Source organism: Erinaceus europaeus, chromosome 6 (genome assembly GCF_950295315.1).
Source record: "Erinaceus europaeus chromosome 6, mEriEur2.1, whole genome shotgun sequence".
Lineage (NCBI taxonomy): Eukaryota > Metazoa > Chordata > Mammalia > Eulipotyphla > Erinaceidae > Erinaceus > Erinaceus europaeus.
In genome coordinates, this window is record NC_080167.1 from 30,245,194 (window position 1) to 30,268,730 (window position 23,537).

General features: G+C 37.3%; 1 long non-coding RNA gene across 1 annotated transcript in view; it reads left to right on the forward strand.

Moving 5' to 3' along the window:
- Nucleotides 1-18,971, forward strand: part of LOC132538905 (uncharacterized) — a 40,876-nt gene extending 21,905 nt beyond the window's left edge. Inside the window, exons 4-5 of the long non-coding RNA XR_009550210.1 lie at nucleotides 14,063-14,105; nucleotides 16,120-18,971. This is a non-coding gene — a long non-coding RNA (uncharacterized LOC132538905). The remainder of the gene's footprint in view (nucleotides 1-14,062; nucleotides 14,106-16,119) is intronic.
- The last annotated feature ends 4,566 nt before the right edge of the window (nucleotides 18,972-23,537 follow it).

Sequence of the window (23,537 nt, forward strand, 5' to 3'; positions counted from 1 at the left end):
GCCAAAGACTAGAAGCAGCCTAAATACCCATCAATAAATCACTGGCTAAAGAAGTTATGGGATATATATATTCTATGGAATATTACTCTGCAATCAAAAATATGACATTGTGTCCTTTGGAACAAAATGGATGGAACTTCAGGTGATTATGATTATTGAATTAAGTAGAGATAATGATAAACACCAGATAGCTTCACTCATGTGGAATCCTAAGACCAGATTTACATAAATATGTTTTAAAAATCCAAGCAAACTATTTGTAAGTCCTGTGAAAAGTATGATGATAGTTTTCCAAAGTAGGAAATGTAGTCTATGAAATTCTTCTAATTTATTTTTATTTGGGAGAAATTTTCCTGTAGAAAGTTCCAGTGTGTGTGTGTGTATTGGGGCTCGGGGCCTGCACTATGAATCCACTGCGCCTGGCAGCCATTTTCTCCCTGTTGCTGCTGCTGTTGTTGCTGCTGCTGTAGGACAGAGAGAGAGGAGGGGAAGTCAGAGAGGGGTCTGAGAAAGACAGATAACCTGCAAGCCTGCTTCACTGCTTGTCAAGTGACCCCGCTGCAGGTGGGGAGTGGGGGCTTGAACCCTGATCCTTGAACAAGTCCTAGCGCTTTGTACTATGTGTGCTAAACTGGTGCACTACTGCCCAAACCCACAGAAAGTTCGATTTTAGAGATATACTGAGTACTTGTGTAGCAAATAATACAAAATGACTGCAGCCAAGATTGCATTTATTATCTTCTTATAGATTAGAAACAAAATTATTAGCTATCTGATGTTAAGTGATTGGAAAAGAGTTCCTGTTTTTCAGGAAAAGTCCCTTGATTTCCAAGGTGCAAATTGCATTCTAGATAAATTCCAAGCCAAGTCGAACTTCCAATCACAGAGACTGGCTATGGACCTTTTGCTTTCTGTTGCAGCAGACTAAATAGGTGTTACCAGCACTTATTTAAGATATAACCATGTCATAGTTTGAAAAAGGACTAGAAAGCTGGATCAGAGAAGAGAGTAGCTCCTAAATATGGGGAAAGTATGTAAATATTGTTAACTGTAAACCCCATTGATTTGATCTGGGGCCCATATTCAGCACAGGAGCCTGTGTAACCTCTGCATCCCTATAGCTCTGAGCTTACATTCTGTGGTCACAGCTAGGAACATTCCAGGTTGCACTCGGGAATTGTGTGGGATTGTACCCCCTTATCCTATGGTCTTGTCAATATTTACATTTTATAAATATTTTTTTAAAAAAAAAAAGTTGTGTTGTTACTCAATGTAGCAGAAAGTAAGGGATTTCTTCTCCTAAAACCGTACAGTTGAAGAGCTGAAATGGTGATACTAAAACAGAGTGAACACCAATATGTGATATGTTATTGCTGCAACAATTATGATGACCTATTTGTCCATAAAAATGCCTGCTGTTGCCCTTAGCTCATTAATTTTAACTGTACCAATATCTCCCTAATTATGTAACGTCACAGTAGGACCGAAGGAAATCATTCATAACATAAAACTATTTCTCCTTATCTAAACCTTGTAGACACCTAGTACTACCTCTAATTCTAAAAATTTAATGTTTATAATTACTGATGATGCTACAAAAAGGGTCAGAAGTAAGTTGTAATGCCTCCTCTGCCACAAAAACAACCAGAAGATAAACAGGGAACTGCTGAAACCAGATCTTACCAGACTTAAGTAAATCTTATATCCAACTCCCATATCCTTTGTTTGAAGAATTAAAATAAAAAATAAACCTCAAAGAAAAAAATAATAAAACTGCCAAATAGGAGCACTGAATAAATTTGGTGTGGTTCTAATGCCAAATTGGCAATTCTCCCTAGAATATTTTTCAAAAATTAACCAAGATTGAGTAATACAAGCCGAGTAATTTTTTTTTCTTAGATGGAGACAGAGAGCCACAGAAAATGAAGAGGCCACAGCATCTTTATTTCCTTCAGTGTGGTAGGGGCCAAGCTGGAATCTGGGTCATGCATATGGCAGAGCAGTGCACTACCCCAGTGATCTATTTCATCAGTCCTGCAAGGTAAGATTTAAACAAAGGCACTTTTCACCTGGTTTTGGTTGATTTTGTTGCTAGAGCATAAAAGAAAATTTTTTTCTTTTTTTTGCTTTTTAATTTTTCTTTATTGGGGGGATTAAGTTATAGTAGAATACAACAGTAAAATACAGTACTTTGTAAATGTGTAACATCTCTCAGTTTTCCACATAACAATACAATTCAATCCCCACTAGGTCCTCCTCTGCCATGGCATTTCAGGACCTAAACCATCCCCTCACCCCAGAGTCTTTTAAGAAAGCTTTTTTAAACTTTATTAATGTCGTGGTTTTAAGGGAACACATTTTTAGTACTATGTCTAAATCCACATGAAAATTCCACAAGTGCTAATTTATAAGAAATGTAGATCTTAGTAATTCAGCTGGCCAAAATATATTTTTCTTTTTATGTATTTATTTAGCCTCCAGTGTTATCTCTGGGGTTTGGTGCTAGCACAACAAATCCTGGTGTCCATTTTTTCTTTTTTTTTTAATTTTTATTTATAGAATGGAAATATTGACAAGACAATATGATAAGAGGGGTACATTTCCACACGATTCCCACCCCCAGAACTCCATATCCAATCCCCTTGTTTGATAGCTTTCCTATTCTTTATCCCTCTGGGAGTATGGACCCAGGATCATTGTGGGGTGGAAAAGGTGGAAAATTTGGCTTCCATCTCCCCAGACAATAACCTGGGTCCACCTGCATATTAGATGTCAGGTGCAGGCAAAATCTAGTAAAATTATGGGCCCCTTGGAATATACCTAAAATAGACCTACTAGCTTTTTCCAAATTGGAGACTCCAAATCTTCATCTGCAGTATTATTGCCTTTAGGTTCATGATTAGTTACAATTTGTTCTGCTTTATATCTTTTTTTTTTAATTTTTTATTTAAGAAAAGATTAACAAACAAAACCATAAGGTAGGAGGGGTACAACTCCACACAATTCCCACCACCCAATCTCCTTAACCCACCCCTTCCCATTGATAGCTTTCCCATTCTCTAGCCCTCTGGGAGCATGGACCCAGGGTCATTGAGGGTTGCAGAAGGTAGAAGGTCTGGCTTCTGTAATTGCTTCCCCGCTGAACATGGGCGTTGACTGGTTGGTCCATACCCCCAGTCTGCCTCTCTCTTTCCCTAGTAAGGTGTGTCTCTGGGGAAGCGGAGCTCCAGGACATATTGGTGGGGTCTTCAATCCAGGGAAGCCTGGCCAGCATCCTGGTGGCATCTGGAACCCAAGTAATGAAGCTGAAAGGTTGTCATTCCACACGTGAAGTCTCTGGACACAGTCTGAGGTGAAGCATGTTGAGGTGGCAATCGTTGCGTTGGTTAGGTTGTGATTGGTGGATGCAATTCTGCTTTATATCTTAACTCAGATGATATACCATGATGCCAACCTGACTTCCCTGGGCAGACGACCCCACCATATGACCCCACCATGTGTCCTGGAGTCCCACCTCCCCAGATCCCTGCCCCACCAGGGAAAGAGACAGACTAGGAGTATGAATCGACCTGCCAACACCCATGTTCAGTGGGGAAGCAATTGCAAGGATTATTTTTAGCAAAATACATAATATATGTTTAATAATTAGCTAACTGAGAGCTATGGTGAACTAGTCACTAAAAGTTGACTCACACACAGAAAATAAATATCACAACAAAATAACTCAATTTAATCAGAGAACAGCTGAGATATTTAGTGAAGAAAGCAACATCATTATATGAAAGTTGGTGACTGTACATGGACAGTGGGAAGGAGGAGAAGGAAAGAAGGACTCAAGCAGAAATGCAGTACTTCATTGCCATTGGGCACCATATCTGCAGTAATTTCAGATACACATTAATGAAATTAATGGGTTTGTAAGGAACCACTTAAGGACCAAGTCATCTAAAATAAGGAACTCAAGTGTTGCATTTAGAGTTGTAGGTTTCTACAACTTGTAGATTCTACAAGTTGTAGATCCTGGAGCAAAATCCAGAGGAACCATTCACAGGAACCAGGAAACTGAATGCTGTATCCTTTTGGCATTAGAGAAAACTTTCAAACTCTAAGCTGTCCCAGCTGTCATAGAGACCCTAGTGATTGGGATCAAACTGCCATGCAGTTAAGAAAAAAGTGACTTTAACACAGTTTAGTTCCTACTTTCAGTCTGGCATCCCTTATCCTCCACACTAGGGCTCTATTTAAGGGACATCAGGTGCAATAATACTATGACAATTCTTCAAAGCTCCTCCCTTCTGTCTGCAACTCACATACAAAAGAGAACCAAGCACTACACATGGCCAGCAACAGAAACCAAAACAGATGGAAAAACGAGGAAAATACTGGTTCTTCAAAACCTTGTTGAGGGTCAGAAACTTAGTGATGCAAATCCAGAAGAGCAATCAGAGAAAGAACTTAGGGAACACATTGCTAACAATTGAAGAAAAACAAAGCTTTTCAATTTAATATGTAGAAATGGATTAAGAAAATAAATCCATGATTTTGAAGATTCACTTGGTAGGAAAATGGAAAACTTGAAAACAGTTACAGGGTATGAAGGGCACTTGGAATACATTCTAGTCTCAAATAGCAAGTCAAGGAAGGTGATTTACCCAAGTAGAAGAGATAAATCAGAAATAGAAGACAAACTGGCCAGACTATTTGTATTCAAAGAAGAAGGAAAAAAAGGGTTTAGGAAAAATAAGGCAACTCTTTAAGAGACTGAGGACTCCATTACAAAAATAAATATCAGAATTATATGGGTTTCAGGAGAATAAGAGAGAGAGAAGGGAGCAGAAACCATATTCAAACAAGTAAAAGCAGACAAATTTTCATATATTGCATATGGTCAGTGTTCAGGAAGCAGAATTCTCAAATTATTGAACCCAAATGTACATCATTGTGAAAATGTCAAAAGTCAAGGATAAACAAAAAGTTCAAGCTTCTAGGGAAAAATAGTGTCTTAAAAAGACAACATAATCAGATTTGCATCAGACTTTCTTTTCTTTCTTTTTTTAGCAGGAACCAGGGAGGCCAGGAGAGAGTGGAGTGGTATATTTAAAGCTTCAGAAGACTACAACTGCCAGCCATGCATACTTTACCCTGCAAGACTATCATTCAAATATTAAGAAGCAGTCAAACCAGACCAAAAAAAAAAAAAGTAAAGGAGTTTGCCATTATTAGACCTACCTTGGAAGAGTTATTTAAAGGAGTGCCACAGAGAACAAGAAAAGGTACATTTACTCTCAACAAGGTGATATACAGTAAAATAGACCTAGAAGCACAATCCATAGGAATATGACAAAAAATAAATATAATGTTAAAGTCTGAAAGGGGGGGAAGAAAGGGATAGAGGGTGACTAGACAGTGGCACACTTGACTGAGCACACACTTGGGTGCAAGCATTTGCTCCCCATCTGCAGTGGGGGCTCTGCAGGACTGGTGAAGCAAGTCTGCAGATATCTTTCTTTTTTTCTCTCCTTTTCTGTTTTCCACTTCCTTCTCAATTTTTCTCTAAACTATCTAATAAATTTTTTTTAAAAAAAGAAAGAAAGAAAAGGAAAAGAAAAATAGCCACCAGGAGCAGTGGATTTCTAGTGCAGGTACAGAGCCCAGAGTGGATTTCTAGTGCAGGAACAGAGGTAATGATAACCCTGGTGGCAAAAAAAAAAAAAAGAAAGAAAGAAAGAAAAAAGAAAACAAATGGATAGAGGATATTTCAAGCTAAGAATGGTGAGACAGTAGTTTTAAGGGGCCAGACAGTGGTGCATCTGGTTAAGTGCTCACATTACAGACTGCAAGGAGCCGGCTCAAGCCCCTTGTCCTCACCTTCAAGGGGAAAGTTTCACAAATTCAAGGCTGCAGGTGTTCTCTATCTCTCTTATCTTCCTCTCCCCTTTCAATTTCTCTCTGTTTTTTTTCTTTTTTTAAAATCTATTTTTTATTTAAGAAAGGATAAATTAACAAAACCATAGGGGAGGAGGGGTACAACTCCACACAATTCCCACCACCCAACCTCCATATCCCATCCCCTCCCCTGATAGCTTTCCCATTCTCTATCCCTCTGGGAGCATGGACCCAGGGTCGTTGTGGGTTGCAGAAGGTAGAAGGTCTGGCTTCTGTAATTGCTTCCCCACTGAACATGGACGTTGACTGGTCATTCCATACTCTCAGTCTGCCTCTCTCTTTCCCTAGTAGGGTGTGTCTCTGGGGAAGCTGAGCTCCAGGACACATTGGTGGGGTCTTCAGTCCAGGGAAGCCTGGCCGGCATCCTGATGGCATCTGGAACCTGGTGGCTGAAAAGAGAGTTAACATACAAAGCCAAAAAAAATGTTAACAATCATGGACCCAAAGCTTGGAATAGTGGAGAGGAAGTATTAAGGGGGTACTCACTGCAAACTCTAGTGTACTTCTGCTTTCAGGTATATATTTTGCAGTAGTTTATGGATACGTGTGAACATATGCTTTCTCTCACAGAACCTGGTCTATATCTAGCTTTTGGGACTTTGTTAGAAAGTGAACCACCTGAGATGGAATTAGAGAATACTATGAAAGGAAAGGTCTCACCCGAGTAATGAAGTTGTTGTCATTCCACACGTCAAGTCTCTGGACAAAGTTTGAGATGAAGTATGTTGAGGTGGCAATCGTTGTGTTGATTAGGTTGCGATCAGCAGATACAATATTATTTTATATGGATTGGGAGAGGCATACGGGAAAGTGGGCCCTATCCAAAGGTTCCAGGACTGGGGGAAGTAGAGGCTCTATAGTGGAGATGTGAGGTTCCTGCTGTCTTAGGGTTCAAAAAGACAATGGATAGTTAATGTTATCTTCACATTATTTGGTAATTGGGTTAACTTTGAGAAGTCCTTTTGTTATGGTTTGCTGTACAGTACCCAGTATCTTGTATATAGCTGTGCTATTGGTTGCTTCTGATCTACTTGGTCTAGGCTTTTGAGAGAGTCCACATATCAAATACACAGCCTATATATTAAAAAGACTCATTCTGTGTTTTAAAAACTTCGAGACATACAATTAATTTTCCCCCTTATATTAATTAACTAGTGATTTGTATTACTACACTTTACTAGGAGTGTACATAAACACCATTCCCACCACCAAAAGACTGTGTCCCATCCCATCCATCCACCCCCACCAGCCCAGGAAGCTGCATGTCTACCCCTCACCACAGGGTTTTTACTTTGGTGCCCTACTTTCAATTTAGTCAGACCCTGCTTTTGGTTTCCCTTTCAGATCTTATTTCTCAACTTCTGTTGATGAGTGGGATCATCCCATACTCATCTTTATCTTTCTGACTTAGCTCACTTAACATAATTCCTTCTAGCTCTGTCTGAGATGGGTCAGAGAAGGTGGGTTCATTGTTCTTGATAGCTGTATAGTCTTCCATTGTGTATATATACCACAGCTTTCTCAGCCACTCATCTGTTGTTGGGCACCAGGGTTACTTCCAGGTTTTAGCTATTATGAATAATGATGCTATGAACATAGGGGTACACACCTCTTTTTGGTTGGGTGTTATGGAGTCCTTGGGGTATAACCCCAGGAGAGGAATTACTGAATCATATGGAAGGTCCATGTCTAGCCTTGTGAGAGTTCTCCAGTCTGCTCTCCACAGAGGCTGGACCAATTTACATAGCCACCAGCAATGTAAAAGAGTTCCTCTGTCCCCACAGACTCTTCAGAATTTGTTGCTGCTGTCCTTTTTGATGTATGCCATTCTCATAGGAGTGAGGTGGTATCTCAGTGTTGTCTTAATTTGCATTTCTCTGACAATCAGTGACCTGGAGCAGTTTTTCATATGTTTGTTAGCCTTTTGGATCTCCTCTGAGATGAATGTTTTGTTCATATCCTCTGCCCATTTTTGGATGGGGTCATTTGCTTTTATGGTGCTAAGTTTTCTGAGCTCTTTGTATATTTTGGTGATTAGTTTCTTGTCTGATGTCTGGCATGTGAAGATCTTCTCCCATTCTGTGATGGGTGTCTTTGTTTAATAGTTTCTTTGGCTGTGCAGAAGTTTTTCAATTTGATGTAGTCCCATTGGTTTGTTTTTGCATTAGTCTTCCTTGCAATTGGGTTTATTTCATCAAAGATGTCCTTGAGGTGTAGGTGGGAAAGTGTTTTACCAGTATTTTCCTCTAAATATTTTATTGTTTCTGGTCTGACATCCAAGTCCTTGATCCATTTGGCATTGATTTTTGTTTCTGGAGAAAGTGGTTTCAATTTCATTCTTATGCATGTTACAACCCAGTTTTCCCAGCACTATTTATTGAAGAGGGCCTCCTTCTTCCATTTAATCCTTTGGGCCCTCTTATCAAAGTTTTGATGCCCATAGGTGTGGGGATTTATTTCTGGACTTTCAATTCTGTTCCACTGGTCTGTGTGCCTATTTTTGTTCCAGTACCATGCTGTTTTGATGATGATGGCTTTATAATATAGTTTAAGGTCTGGGAGTGTGATGCCTCCATTTCTGTTCCTTCTCCTCAAGATGGTTTTGGCAATTCTAGGTGTTTTCATGTTCCAGATTAATGATTATAGTTTTGTTCTATTCTCTTAAAGAAGCTTGGTGGAACACTGATGGGTATTGCGTTAAATTTGTATATGGCTCCGAGGAGAATATTCATTTTGATGATATTTATTCTTCCAATCCATGAGCATGGGATATCTTTCCATTTCTTGGTATCAGTTTCAATTTCCTTGAGTAGCGACTCATAGTTTTCAGTATACAAGTCTTTCACTTCTTTGGTCAACTTTATTCCTAGGTATTTGATTGATTTTGCTGAAACAGTATATGGGAGTAATTTCTGGATGCTCTAATTTTAGTGATTTCTGTCCTTCTGGTTGCTTTAGGGTTTCTTTGTTCCTCTTCCTCTAAGTCCCTGAGGTGTACAGTAAGGTCATTTATTTGAGCTTTTTCTTGTTGTTTAATTTGTTTAATATGTGATTGTATGACTATAAGTTTCCCTCTCAATACTACTTTAGCTGTGTCCCAAATATTTTGATAGTTTGTGTCTTCATTTTCATTTGTTTCCAGGAACATTTGAATTTCTTGCTTGAGTGACTCTCTGACTCAGTGGTTCTTAAGGAGTATGTTGTTTAGTTTCCAAATTCTGTGACTTTTAATAATTTTCTGTTTGTTGTTAAATGTTAGTTAAATGTTTTACTAATATTTAACACTGTGGTCTGAAAAGATGCTAGGGATGATATCAATGTTCTTAAATTTATTGATGCTGTCTTTGTGGCCTAACATGTGGTCTATCCTTGAGTATGTGTTATGTGTATTTGAAAAGAATGTTATGTGTTATGTGTATCTGAAAATGTCCAAGAGATCTAGTCTGTCAATCTCTTCATTTAATTCTCTTGTATCTTTGTTGATTCTCTGCTTTGTTGATCTAAGTGTGAGAGTGGGGTGTTAAAGTCTCCTACTATTATTGTGTTCCTATTGATGTATTTTTGAAGTTATTTTAGTAGGTGCTTGATGTATTTAGATGGTCCCTCATTGGGTGTATAGATGTTAATAATTGTTAAGTCTTCTTGGCTGATTGATCCTCTAATCATTATGTAATGTCCTTGCCTATCTTTTATTACTTTAATATAAAATCTATTGTGTCTGAGATGAGAATGGCTGTTCCTGCCTTTTTTGTGGTTTGTTAGCCTGTAGGATAGTTTTCCATCCTTTCACTTTAAGTCCATGTTTATCCCATCTGACACAACAAGATGGGATTCTTGGAAGCAGCATATGGTTGGGTTATGTTTTCTGATCCAGCCTCCCGCTCTGTGTCTTTTGATGGGTGAGTTTCAGCCATTGACATTTATTGATATTATGGATTTAATGTATTGTAGTGCCATTGTTCAACACACTTTTATTTGCTCTGATATATTGCAAGTATTATAGTGATGTTCTTGTTTATAAGATGTCTTTTAGAACCTCTCTCAGGGCCAGTGTGGTGATGGTCGCCTCCTTTATCTGTTGTTTGTCTAAGATGGTTTTGATCCCTCCATCTAGTTTGAATGAAAGTCTAGCAGTATATATTATCCTTGGTTGAAAACGTTTTTCATTAAGGGCTCAATAGATATCTTGCCATTCTCTTCTGGCTTTTAGAGTTTGAGTGGAGAAGTCTGCTTCAGGTTTTGCCCTGTATGTGCCTTTTTGTTTTTGTCTTGCAGCCTTTAGGATCCTTTCTTTATCTTTACTTATTCTCAGAGTTGTGACTATGATGTGTCTTGGTGTCTTCAGGTCTGGGTTGATTCTGTTTTGAACTCTCTGGGCCTCTTGAATCTTCATGTCCTTTCTATTATTCAGGTCTGGGAAGTTTTCTTCTATAATTACCTCTAGAATGTTTGCTTCCCCTTCCTCTCTTTCTTCCTCTGGCAGGCCAATTATACGAATGCTACTTCTTTTGAGATTATCCCATATGTCTCTGTTGTTGTTTTCAGTGTCTCTCAATCTCTTTTTGAGCTCTTTCACCTCTTTCTTCATTTTCTCTAACTCATCCTCTGTCTGACTAATTCTGTTTTCTGCTTCTGTTAGTCTGCTTTCCCTTCCCTCAGCTTCTTTCCTCAGTTCAGCTATTTCAGCTTTCAGTTCTCTAATTGCCTCAAGATAATCAGTATTTTCCTTGGGGGTCTCAACTGCTGTTTCCCTAACACTGCCATTCCTTTCCTCCAATGTTGTTTTCATTTGTGTGATTAATAAGTTTATTATTGCATACTTTTCTTATCTATGGTTACTTCTGGCTGATTTGTAGTTTCTTCTGGGCTCTTGTCTTCATTCATTGGAGTAGCAGTTTTATTTGTTCTTGATCTACCCATTTTCTTGATTTGTTTCTTATTTTTATGTTCTGTTATTCCTCTGTTGTGTTTTGAGTACAAGCAACACTGTACTAAATATCTTTATGACAAATGCAGTCACCAACCTCAGGAATTACAATAGCAACTGAAGCAAGGATTGAAGCAGTTTAATCACTACCAGTTAGCCAAACAATGTCTCTAGTCCGTGAAAAAATAGCAACCAAGTCTAAGTGGAGAAGAAAGAGAAAGGAAAGAAGGGATAGCAAGAATAGACAATTATGCAAATCTACTATCCACTTTATATTCTAGTGGTAGCAAGAGGAGAAGGGAAGTAGAGCAGAGATACACACATAGAGAGTCCACTATGAGTCAAATTTCTTCTCCAAAATAATTCACAAATGAGTATCAGTGAATTCAGAAAGACAAAGAAGGAAGGAAGAAATGGAAGACAAGATTAAAAAAAAGAGAGAGAAACAAGAGAGAGAAAAGAAAAAAGATAAGAAAAAGAACTGTCAGGTTAAGCGCAGGTGGCACAAAGCACAAGGACCGGCATAAGGATCCCGGTTTGAACCCCGGCTCCCCACCTGCAGGGGAGTCGCTTCACAGGTGGTGAAGCAGGTCTGCAGGTGTATATCTTTCTCTCCTCCTCTCTGTCTTCCCCTCCTCTCTCCATTTCTCTCTGTCCTATCCAACAACGACAACAACAATAATAACCACAACAATAAAACAACAAGGGCAACAAAAAGGAATAAATAAATAAATATTAAAAAAAGAAAAAGAACTGTAATAAAAGAGCAATGAAAAAGTTTTTTATTTGATTAATGTATTTTTTATTTTATTTTATTTTTTTAATTATCTAGGAGGAGGGAAAAGGGGAGAGTCTGTGGAGTAGTTAGGAGTAGTGAGACAAGTTCTTCTCACAATGGATCAGATGCCCAGTCCCCTTGTTATGAAAGATACCCTAAGAGTTAATTCTGGTCAACCTAAGGGGGGGGGGGGAGATACACCTTTATATAATATTAATAATAAAACAGAGCAGGGTAAAAAACCTGTCCCAGATTGTCTCAAGCCTCCTGAGCAGAGGCAGCTGATTGTTAAGAAAGAAAAAAAGAAAAAAAACCTCAGGACTAGACAAGAATAGCAGTAATAGACAGTTATGCAAATCTACTATCCACTGTATATTCTAGGGGTAGATAAAGGAGAAAGGGAAGTAGAGCAGAGATACACACAGAGAGAGTCCACTCTGAGTCAGATTTCTTCCCCAAAATAATTCCCAAACGTGTATCAGTGAATTCAGAAAGCTGAAGGAGATAGGAAGAAAGGATGACAAGAATGAGAAAAAGAAGAAAAAAAGAAAAAAGAAAAAGGGAGGGAAGAAAAAAAGGGAGAAAAAAGAAAAAGATAAGAAAAAGAACAGCAATAAAAGAGCAGCGAAAGGAAAGAGTTTTTTATTTATTTATTTTTTATTATTTAATTAGCTATGCAGGGGGGGGGAGAGAATGGGTAGGGGTGGTATGAAAAGTGAAACAAGTTATTTTAGCAGTGAATAAGACACCCAGTCCCCTAGCAATGGACAATATACTAAGAGTTAATTCTGGTCAACCAGAAGGAGAGGGGTAAAGGGGTACATGTATATTTTGTATTGATAATAAAATAGAACAGAGTAAAAAATCTGTCCTGTCTTCAGCTTGGATGGCTCCAGATCGCCTCAGGCCCCTGAGCAGAGGCAGATGATTGGCTACTTAGAAAGAAAAAAGGCCAAAGGTTTCAGAAGGGAATAGAATTAGAATGAATGACACCCCCTGGTGGGACAGGAATCTTGGTAAAGAAAGAAGCTCAGCAGGGGAGCCTGCTAGGAGCAGATCTCTGGTCCCCAGGGACTGGTTATGGGGAGGAGAAGGGAGGGGGTGCACTTCGGGAATAATAATTTAAAAGAAAAAAATTTTTTCCCTTTCTTTTTACTCTATTTTCTAACCCAAATTGAGTTATAGTCACCTCCTTGGTGTCACCACTAGGACCCTTTATTGCCTGGCCTACTAAAGACAAAAAATCCTACCATTTCCAGTAGATGTGGTCAGAGATCAAGCCACTAGCAGCTTCTCATTCCGCCATCTTCCGGAATCCCCCCAATTTCTCTGTTTCTATCCAATAATAAGTAAATATTGAAAAAATGAATACTTTAAAAAATTTCTTAGTGATATGTTTGTATTTTATATAAATTATATGCAGTACTCTTTTTCAATTTATTTTTTATTGGGGGATTATATGTAGTACTTTTAAAAAGACATAAAAGACTATGTGCATGCAAGCATGTCATACATAAAAGTACTACATATAAGTACTAGAGAGAATTATATCATTTAAAAAGACATAAAAGACTATGTGCATGCAAACATGTCATACATAAATGATATAATTCTCTCTAGTACTTGTTAATATTATCTTTTTCTTTCATGCTACTTATCACATACAAAACCTTGAGTTTTCTTAATTTGGTATTTATGCTCAAGAACTTTTGTTACTATAGTTTATATCTGTTACCAAATGACCTACATTTCTCTGAAAGAAAACTATTGAATGGCTTCCTTCACATGTGCCATGTGAAGGGCTGAAACACATAAACTTTCTAGGAAAAAAATATGAATTACAACTGTCGTTAAGACTTTCATGAAAACTATGGTGGTTATCCTTGTGGGGAGGGGAACAAAGCTGTGCTGGTGGATGTGGTATAGAACTATACCCATATAACCTCATGATCTTGTAAACTATTATTAAATCATCAGTACAAAATTTAAAAACTAGCCAGAAACAGTTTGAATACTTTTTAAAAAATCCTTTTAAAATAAGTATTTATTTTAATGAGAGATATACAGAGAAAGGGAGACCAGACCACTGCTCAGCTCTAGTTTATGGTGGTGCTGAGGTTAAAACCTTGGGCTTTTCAGGATAAGAGTCTTTTGTGTAATCATTATGCTCTTTCTCTAGTCAGATAATTGTTAAAAGTTGCATTACCTAAGATGAGAGAGTACAGTATGGGATTGTAACTCTATCCATGAGGACAATGGAAGTAGACAATAATGGAAAGGGTAGGCAGATTAAATGGCAATATAAGTAATATATTTTTCTTAAATTATGTAACAATGTAAAGGTTTTTTTAGAGTTAGTGGTTCTTTTCTTGATTCCCCCCCCCCCCCCGCCCCGTTTTCTAAATTCCTAGAATAGAAAAGTAGAGATGGGGGAGAAACAACATTGTGTTGAAGGTAAGTCTTTGAAGATCCATCTTTCTCATTCACAGGCTCTGTGTCCTATATTCATATTGATAACTTTGTTGTTATTTATCTGTTGGTAACTCATAAACTCTCTCTGAATTCCAGTGTTTCCACCCCTAGGATTAGATAAGGCAATCCCGAATGTTTTATCTTCCGGTATAAATTTCTCCTTTCATAAATACAATTACATTTCTCTAAACTAGAAACATATTCTCTTCTTAAATTCTCTTTATCAAATATCAATCTGTTTCATCTTATGGGTAGTTGATTTCAGAACAGATTCTTACTTATTTTTTATTTTATATAATTTTTTTTGCAAGAGTATGTTGGATATATATATATATATATATGACTATCTGCATTGAGGAGTACCTCTTCACTTTAGGAGATGATGGTAAATGATTATACTCATTTGAGCAGTTTAGCAAATGCTTTAAAATGTTTTCCTTTAGAATTATCTTATCTAGGGCAAGGGAGGTAGCATAATGGTTATGCAAAAAGACTTTCATGCCTGAGGCACTAAAGGTCCCAATTTCAATCTTGAACACAACCATAAGCCAGAGCTAAGCAGTGCTCTGGTAAAAATAAAATAAGAAATTCCAGTTTACTGGAGAAATGAGATCAGATACAATAGTTTTTGTTTTTGTTTTCTATAATAAGACAAAGAGAAATTGAGATGTGGGGGGAGAGCTAGGAAGGGTGAAAGAAACTGATGATGATGCTCCTGTTTAAGAGCACACATTATCATGTGTAAGGACCTGAGTTTGAAGCCCCACACCCTGCCTGCAGGGGTATGCTTCAAGAGCAGTAAAGTTGATTTTCAGCTGTCTGTCTCTCCTTCTCTATCTCCCCTCCTTTCTCAATTTCTATCTGTCTTATCTAATAAAAATAGAATTAAAATAAAAAAGGAAGAAATTACCACTGGGAGCAATGGATTCATGTAGTGTGGGCACCAAGCTCCAGTAATAACCCTAGCAGGAATAAAAAGGCACTTGTAGCAGTTTCACTGCTCATAAAGCTTCCCCCCTGCAGTTGGAGAGTAGGGGCTTAAACTCTGATCCTTGCTCATAGTAACAATGTGTGCATTCAACTGGGTCCACCACTACTCAGCCCCAAGTACTACAGTTTTTAAAGAAGAAAAAGGATAAAAATATCAGAATATATATATATTAAATTTTTGCCACCAAGGTTATCATTGAAACTCTTTTATCCTACATAGCTCCATAATTCCTGGTGACTTTTTTTGTTAAAAAGGAGAGAGACAATTGAAGGAGTGGCTTCACCATTCATGAAGCTTCCCTCTTCTAACAGGGGCTTGTACTCAGAAAATGTAATTTTAATGTGGCAGGTTAGCTTTGAAATCTACTCACTGACTAGAGAACAGTTCTCAGAGGCACAATGGAGAATAGATTTCTATCCCAGCATTATAACGATTTAGGAGTTGTTAATTTAGCTTTTTAGTCACATCTTTTCCAGTAACATTCCAGACATAGGAGGCTGGTGATAGCAGAACTGTTAGGTCCTTTTTAAAAAAATATTTATTTATTCCCTTTTGTTGCCCTTGCTGTTTTATTATTGTTGTAATTGTTATTGATGTCATTCATCATTGTTGGATAGGACAGAGAGAAATGGAGAGAGGAGGGGAAGACCGAGAGGGGGAGATAAAGATAGACACCTGCAGACCTGCTTCACCGCTTGTGAAGTGACTCCCCTGGGAACCCAGGGCTTGAACTAGGATCCTATGCCAGTCCTTGTGAGCTTTGAGCCACGTGCACTTAACCCGCTGTGCTGCTGCCCAACTCCCAAAACTGTTAAGTTCTGAGAAGGACTGTTCTAGAAGGAAATGCACTAGATTGATTTTAATTATGTACCTTAGTCTTAGGTCTTTACTCTTGAAAGCCATATTGCTCAAGATTATTCTTAGATAGGTTGTTGTTGTTATGATTAGTCTTCATTTAGATAAAAATGATTTAGAAATGGTAATGATGTTCTTACTTGTTCTCAGCTATATCTGCTCCTGTTGCATCAATGATACAATGATCAGTGGGTCAACAAATGAAGGCAATAAGACATCGAGAAAGTGGCAATAAAGAAGACCCTGCATGATTAGCTTCACTTGTTATCTTCATCAGATCTTCTTAAACCTTGTACCATTTTTAGCACTAGAAGCTATGTACTTGTGCTTTCCTTTCATTTGTTAATATATATAAATGTATGATATCATACTTTAAATGCATTAAGGGGGGAGCAGGGCAGAGAGTTAAGCGCACATGGGTTGAAACCAAGGACCTGCATAAGGATCCCAGTTCCAGCCCTTGGCTCCCCACTTGCAGGGGAGTTGCTTTGCAAGTGGTGAAGCAGGTCTCAGGTGTTTATCTTTCTCTCCCCCTCTCTGTCTTACTCTCCTCTCTCCATTTCTCTCTGTCCTATCCAACAACAATGATAGCAATAACAACAACAATAACAACAATAAGGACAACAAGAGAGAAAAAACATGTAAATAAACAAATACAATGATAGAAATGTTTAAAAAATTGAAAAAGCATTAAGGAAAAGAAAAAAAAATTTACATAGAGCTAAGCTAAGAGACAAAGAGAAAATGATAGAGAGACCACAGCACCAAAGCTTCCTTCAATGTGGTGAGGGCCAGGCTCAAACCTGGGCTATGCTAAAAAAAAAGCAGAATGTTATCCATATGAGTTAGTTCACCTGTCTAAGAAAAAAAATTATATTCAAAATATTAGAACAGTGTTATTTTTTATCTTGCTGACCAACAAATAGATTGGCACTCCTTGAATATAGTATCTATTATCTATCTTAGATATGTTAAAGGAAGCAGGGAAGGAAGAGGTTTTTAATTTCTGTAGAATTTCTTCAGGAGGTGGCTGGAAAAAAACTATGGAATATAGCAACAATATGTAAGTAATTATATGCATTTGGTTTAAAATAACAGCCAGTAGGACCCAAATTCCCATCCATAGATAAGGATACACTTGTAATGCATCTTCATCAGCACCATTGCAAAACAAGACTAATAATACTGTGAATTTACTCAAGTTAAAGAATTTTAGATGATCTACTATGCATATGTATGTACTATATATATGCATATATATTCCATTTTATAATATCCTTGTTTATGAACAGATAGTAACAGTAAATAAGAGAGTATTTTTTCCTCTTTCTTGCATTTTCAGGAATAAAAAATGGACACACCAATGCTGGTTATCCGATTAGTTTTTGAAATTTCAGTCAACTGTAATTCAGAATCTAGGAACCACTGCCACACTCAAATGTATAGGATATTACATAGGTTTGTATAATGCATTTATAGACACTACTATTTTGTTCTGTTTTATTATTTTTTTATTGCCACCAGGGTTATGTTATTTCGGCTTGGTGCCTGTACTAGAAATCTACAACATCTCCCAACATCTGTTTTTCCCTTTTTGATAAGACAGAGAAATTGAGAGGGGAAGGGAAGACAGGAGAAAGAAGATAGACATTTACAGACCCACTTCACTGCTCCTGAAGTGTCCCCCCCAGCTGGTGGAGAGTGGGGCCGTGAACCTAGGTCTTTCTGCCATGTCCAATATTGTAAATTTATCTGTGGTAACGATAAATGGATTTATATTAGTTACGTGACTGCTATGACAGATTATTGTGAACTTGAGTTAAAATAACAGAATATTACTATTTCACAGTTCTGGAGAACAGAAATTTGAGATTAAGGTGCCAGAATGACCAATGCCCCGACTCAGCCTACTCACCGAGGTTTTAGAGAATTCTTGCTTCCCTCTTTCAGGTTCTGGGGTAGTCTATTCCTTGGCTCCTAGTACAACATGACTCTATTCTGTGTAATTTTTTTTTTTCTGAAAAGTTAGCAATCACTATTTGCTTTATAACTTGAGACTTCATACAGATAAATCAGAAAGTCTTGTCAGTTTACTGTTTTTTTTCTGCATGTACCAGTGGCCCTTTTTACTTAAGATATTTGTGTATTTAGTTATAATTTTCTCCAATATATTCTTTTATGTAATTCTTATTAGATATGTTGTAACTCAAGTCTTTGAAGTTGTTTGTCAGTCTTGGTTGTTTATTTTTCAGTTTCACAGGAAAATTTGCTGACCTCTTTTAGATACTACTAATTTGTTCTTGATTTTATATTCTTCTATTATTTCTATTACATGCTTTGTTTTCTGGAATAATAGCTAATAGCTGTAACTTTCTTTATGCTTCTTTTTCATAGCAATATTATTTTTTGTGTTGTGTTGCAACATCAATTTTGAATTTCTCTGATGACATTAATGAAAATACATAGGAATATATAATTCTCTTCCTGAATTTTCTGTCCTTTATTGAAAACAGTCCCTGCACTCCAAATGTCAGGTGGTCTTGCTTACTCATTTATACTTACGGAGGAAGAACTAATTGTTTAATACTCTATTGGTAGTTGATGCCAATTCATTCTTTCGATTAGGGAATTGGTAACTAATTACAGTTATGCATATTGTTCTTTAATTATTTAATGATTGCCAAAGGCCCTTTCTGCTTTCCAATTCTTGGTACTAAGTTTCAGTACATCTGCTCTTGTCTTTCTAGTAGGTTTTTCCTGTGCATATGTTGAGCCTGTGGTTGGTTCCCTCAGTTCTTGTCAACTTAATTCCATTTGCTCCCTAGCTTCCAGGAATCCCTCGAAATTTCAGGGCTCCTCAGTGTCACCCTTTATATGCAGTGTTTTTTCCAGTTTAGACTTTAAAAGAGTTATTTTTCCTGTCATTTAGAAGGATTGGGGTGGGAATGAGATGGTATACATATGTGCTCAGTTGACTTTCTTCAGTTAATCTACTTAATATTGTTACAAATAAAAATCAGAGCCCAACAAAGTAGCTCACTTGGATTGTCTTCCTGCTTTGCCATGTGTGCAACCCAGGTTCTAGCCAAGTCTCCACATTAGAAGATGCTTTCCTTCTATATTATCTTTTGTTCTCAGTGCACCCCCCCAGCTTGCCTCCCCCCGTGTGTGTGTGTGTGCATGTGTGTGTGTGTGTGTGTGTGTGTATGAGTGTGTCTAGAGTGGTGAAGGCCTGATGATGACAAAAAAGGAAAGCATATGCCTGTTCATTTTCTTATGTCGTAGGAAGTAAGTTATTTAACATCAGTAAGTTTTATAAGTATAATAGCTTTAATAATTTAACCATGTTGATGTAAATAGCATTGAAACCTACCCACTTCTCTAGTTTCTCAAATGGGGGAGACTCGTGTAATGATCCAACCCTGGATAAGGGATCATCATCAGTCTCTTCTGCTTTTTTTGGGTGGGTAACTTAAGTGTTTCTGGTTCTTAAGTTTTTTGATCCTTTGAACCATATCAAGAAGTTTTTCCACATTTGGCTTACAGCTTCTCAGACTTGCCTTTGTTCCCTTTGAATTTTCTACTTATAGCTTTCTGTACAGTGGGAAACCACCTAATTAAGCATATTACTATAGTATATGCTGTGGATAGTTGGCACTAAGACTGAGGGCTAAAGAATAGAGAATGTGACTTGAAATGGCTTTTTGTAAGCTATTACAAGCATGCAGAAACTTTGTTTACTCTGAGACCAGGAATTATACTTTCAAGTTAATAAGTGCCTACTAAAAATTTGATTTAACAAATAGGAATATTTCTGTGCTGATAGCCTAATTATTAAATACAAATATTGGGTAACGGAAAAGTTAGGACATGTTTTTCTATGCAAACAACCCAATACTTATCAGTATTATGTACTCTGTGTATACATATAGATCTTATGCTTATATAAAGTAATACAGAATACAAAAAGTTATATACTCACATATTTGTAAAATATTTCTTATAAAATGTATGTAAAATATACAAATATATAAAAATATCACATATATAGACACATACATATTCCCCCACAAACCAAAAGAATCTTGCCTATTCCAAAGGTATGTCCTGCAGAGAAAATATTTCCAACATATTTGTGTAGCTCTCTACTTAAATTTCTGCTTACTCACAAAATGTGAAAATGACTAGGTCAGTAAAACACCCGAGAACACAATGCTAAACTTTCTTGAAGGTTCTCCTGAGATTATTTATTGCTATATATTAGCTGCCTTCAAAAGATTCTATAGACAAAGAATATAGTGATTACAGTTATCTGAGTGTGCACATTTACTCCTTTTTAGAGATATTTGATAGGTTACCCAAATAGGAGGAGGTGATGTCTAGCAAAGCTCGAACCGAGTATGTTTCCTGCTGCAAATTTCTCCAACAATTCTTCTGTTTTTCAGAACCAGATTCATATCAATAAAACAATAATTAAAGAATCCATTCTCTTTCAAACCATTGTATTAATGTAGTAAATGGACAGAGCATTGCTTTGACACAAAACAGACTGGTTTGGTCTACAACCACCAAATATATGGATTTGGTAAATGGTGGAAAATTAATTCACTTCTCTTAACCTATTTTCTCTGAGTATAAAGAATGATAATCTCAACATTCCATTCTGTAACCTCTTGTCCACAGAATATAGTAAAAATATATTGACCTGATATTCAAGGTCTGTTCAATCTAGCAGCAATATATCTACCACTACTCCCAAAATAAATTCACTACTGCTGAGCTATCAAGATATTTTATATCTACATCTGTCCCCATCTGTTCTTGTTTGTCTGTGAGGCTGACTAGTGACCCTCCACAGACATAACCCTAGAACATGTAAATGTAAATTTATGTGGAATAAAAAGATATTTGCAAATGTAACTAGAGTAGGACTTTAAAATTAGAACATTGTTATTGGAGTGGAGTCTAAATGCTCTCCCATGTTTTTTTTTTTTATATTTCCCTTTTGTTGCCCTTGTTTTTTATTATTGTTGTTATTGATGTCGTCGTTGTTAGATAGGACAGAGAGAAATGGAGAGAGGAGGACAAGACAGAGAGGGGGAGAGAAAGATAGACACCTGCAGACCTGCTTCATAGCCTGTAAAGCGACTCCCCTGCAGGTGGGGAGCCAGGAGCCCAGAGCTCAAACCGGATCCTTGTGCCTATCCTTGTGCTTTGTGCCACATGCGCCTAACCCGCTGCGCTATTGCCGGACTCCCCTCCCACGGGTTCTTAATGAGAGAATGGCAAAAGAAGAATTAGAGAAGAGAAAGTGATATCATGACAGTGGCAGAGATTGGAAGTGGTAAATAGATTCTTCCCAAAAGCCTCAAAAGAGAACACTGGCCTGTTCATACCTTGTTTCGAGAACAGTGATAACCGATTTCAAACTCTTCAGAATAGACAATAGATTTCTATTATTTTCTTAATATTTTATTATCTTTTATTAGATAGAGAGGGCCAAAAATGGAGAGGGGTGGTTAAGATAATGAAGGAGAGAGACACCTGCAGCCCTGCTTACCACTTGCAAAGTTTTCCCCTTGCAGGTGGGGACCTGTGGCTCAAACCCTGGTCCTTGCACATTGTAAAATGTACATTCAATCATGTGTACCATCACTAAGCCCCGATATCTATTGTTTTTAAGTCACCAAATTATAATTTTGTTCCAATAGTAAAGTAATATAATTTGAATTTGCTCAAAAGCTGACCTTGAGACAGGTTATGAATATATATAAATAAAGGTAAGGATGAGGTCTAGGGGCTGCAGTACTGGTACTCAGTCATTCTGGGGATCCTTTTGTGCATCACTTTAGAATCTCCTCTCTAAGTAAAGAGATAACTGGAATATTTAGTCTTAATCCCTACACCTACAGATGAAGATATCATTAAAATATTCCAGAAAAGATTTAGATAATAAAGGAAGTACTAAAGTAGAATGAAGGAAAAACCTCACTATGACTGAGAAATAGGCAGATAGGTCAATGTAGATTCAAATTAAGCCTGGCGTAGAAATGAGAGTGGGCATGGTCAATTCTGAAAACAGCCTTAGCTGACCCTGTTGCAGGGAATTCTTTCGGGGAGTTGGTGTGGGAGGGTGGGACTTAAGCTTATCTAAAACACATAAAGTTAAGATTTGGTTCACAATGTCCTTTTAATTGTATAAAAGCAAGAACTTGGTGCCATGTTAGTCCAGTAGATTTTTATTTAAACCTTAGCAAAAATCTGTTAAGTACCACTTAACATACCTACCATGCACCAACTGTGCTAGGCACTTTAGCATCTCTGTCACTTTAAAATTTACAACTACACCAGAAGGAATTTTTTGTCATCACTTTACAGAAAAAAGAAAAAAAAGAGGATTCTCTTTATCTTCTATAGCCAATAAGCATTTAGGCGTCAGATTATAGTGTGCCTCTTAAGGATCAACTATCAAGTACCAACTGTCAAAAACTATGTTTACCATTAGGAAGGAAAGTTGTAGATGTATGGCCACATTAATGTGTTCTGATTGAGTTACAAAATGAAAAGATGGGCAGTTCCAAAGCAAGAGTCCTACCATAGAAAAATCTTCATAATGGACTGAGTAGCAGGACCCAGCACAAGGAGATATGAAGGGCAAAGGAATTCATATAGCATAATGATTTGATAACAGTGGAGATCCCAAAATTTTATGTAGGGGAAGAACGAAGTGAAATGAAGAGAAACTGGTCAGTGAGACCTTACTTGACACAACCTATATATTTCTTTGATTTCACCTCCTCTCATGTTCCACTGCCAATATACACACACTCAGGCCTCATAATTTTTCACACTCCTTGAGTTTATTTTTGTTTTATGGAATTAATGTTTTCTCTGTAGTTTCCTTTCCCCATAGTGTATTTTTCTCTTACTATTCAGATGATAGCTTAAGAGGCATCTTTCCAAAGAGTTTCAATAGAAGAGAGAAATCAAGGATAATTTCCACTGAATCATACGAACCCAGTTTACCACATCATCCTATTTTACTTCATATACCCATTGTGTTATTGTTTATCAAGAGTCTTATTAGAGATTAAGCTCTATAAAAATGAGCTGGCATTGTTTTCTGTTATATTTCCCCACCAACAAGAAATGGGCATGAAAGGTAAACAGGCACTGGGTAACTATTGCTGAATAAGTGAGTGAAATGATTAAATAATTGAATAAATAAGCAACTTAATGAACAAATCAAATTAACATTCTGACCTATCTTTAGATGTCTCCTTACCATTTATAATGATAAAACTTGAATCAAGTTAAATGCATATCAGATTTGGGGTGCTTATTAGCTATCCAAGTGGCATCCACATATACTATCAAATAACAGTGAGAATGTGGGTCTAGCTGAAGCATTATCAAGTTTTTTCACAGAATGCTGAACAGAACAGGAAAAATTTGAGTGGCAGGTTTATAAGGAGAATGATGGTTGCAATTTGAAGCCTACTGAGTTGACAGGATCTACCACATTGAAGATCTTGGGTTGTGCTCCTCTAGCATACACAGTAGATTGT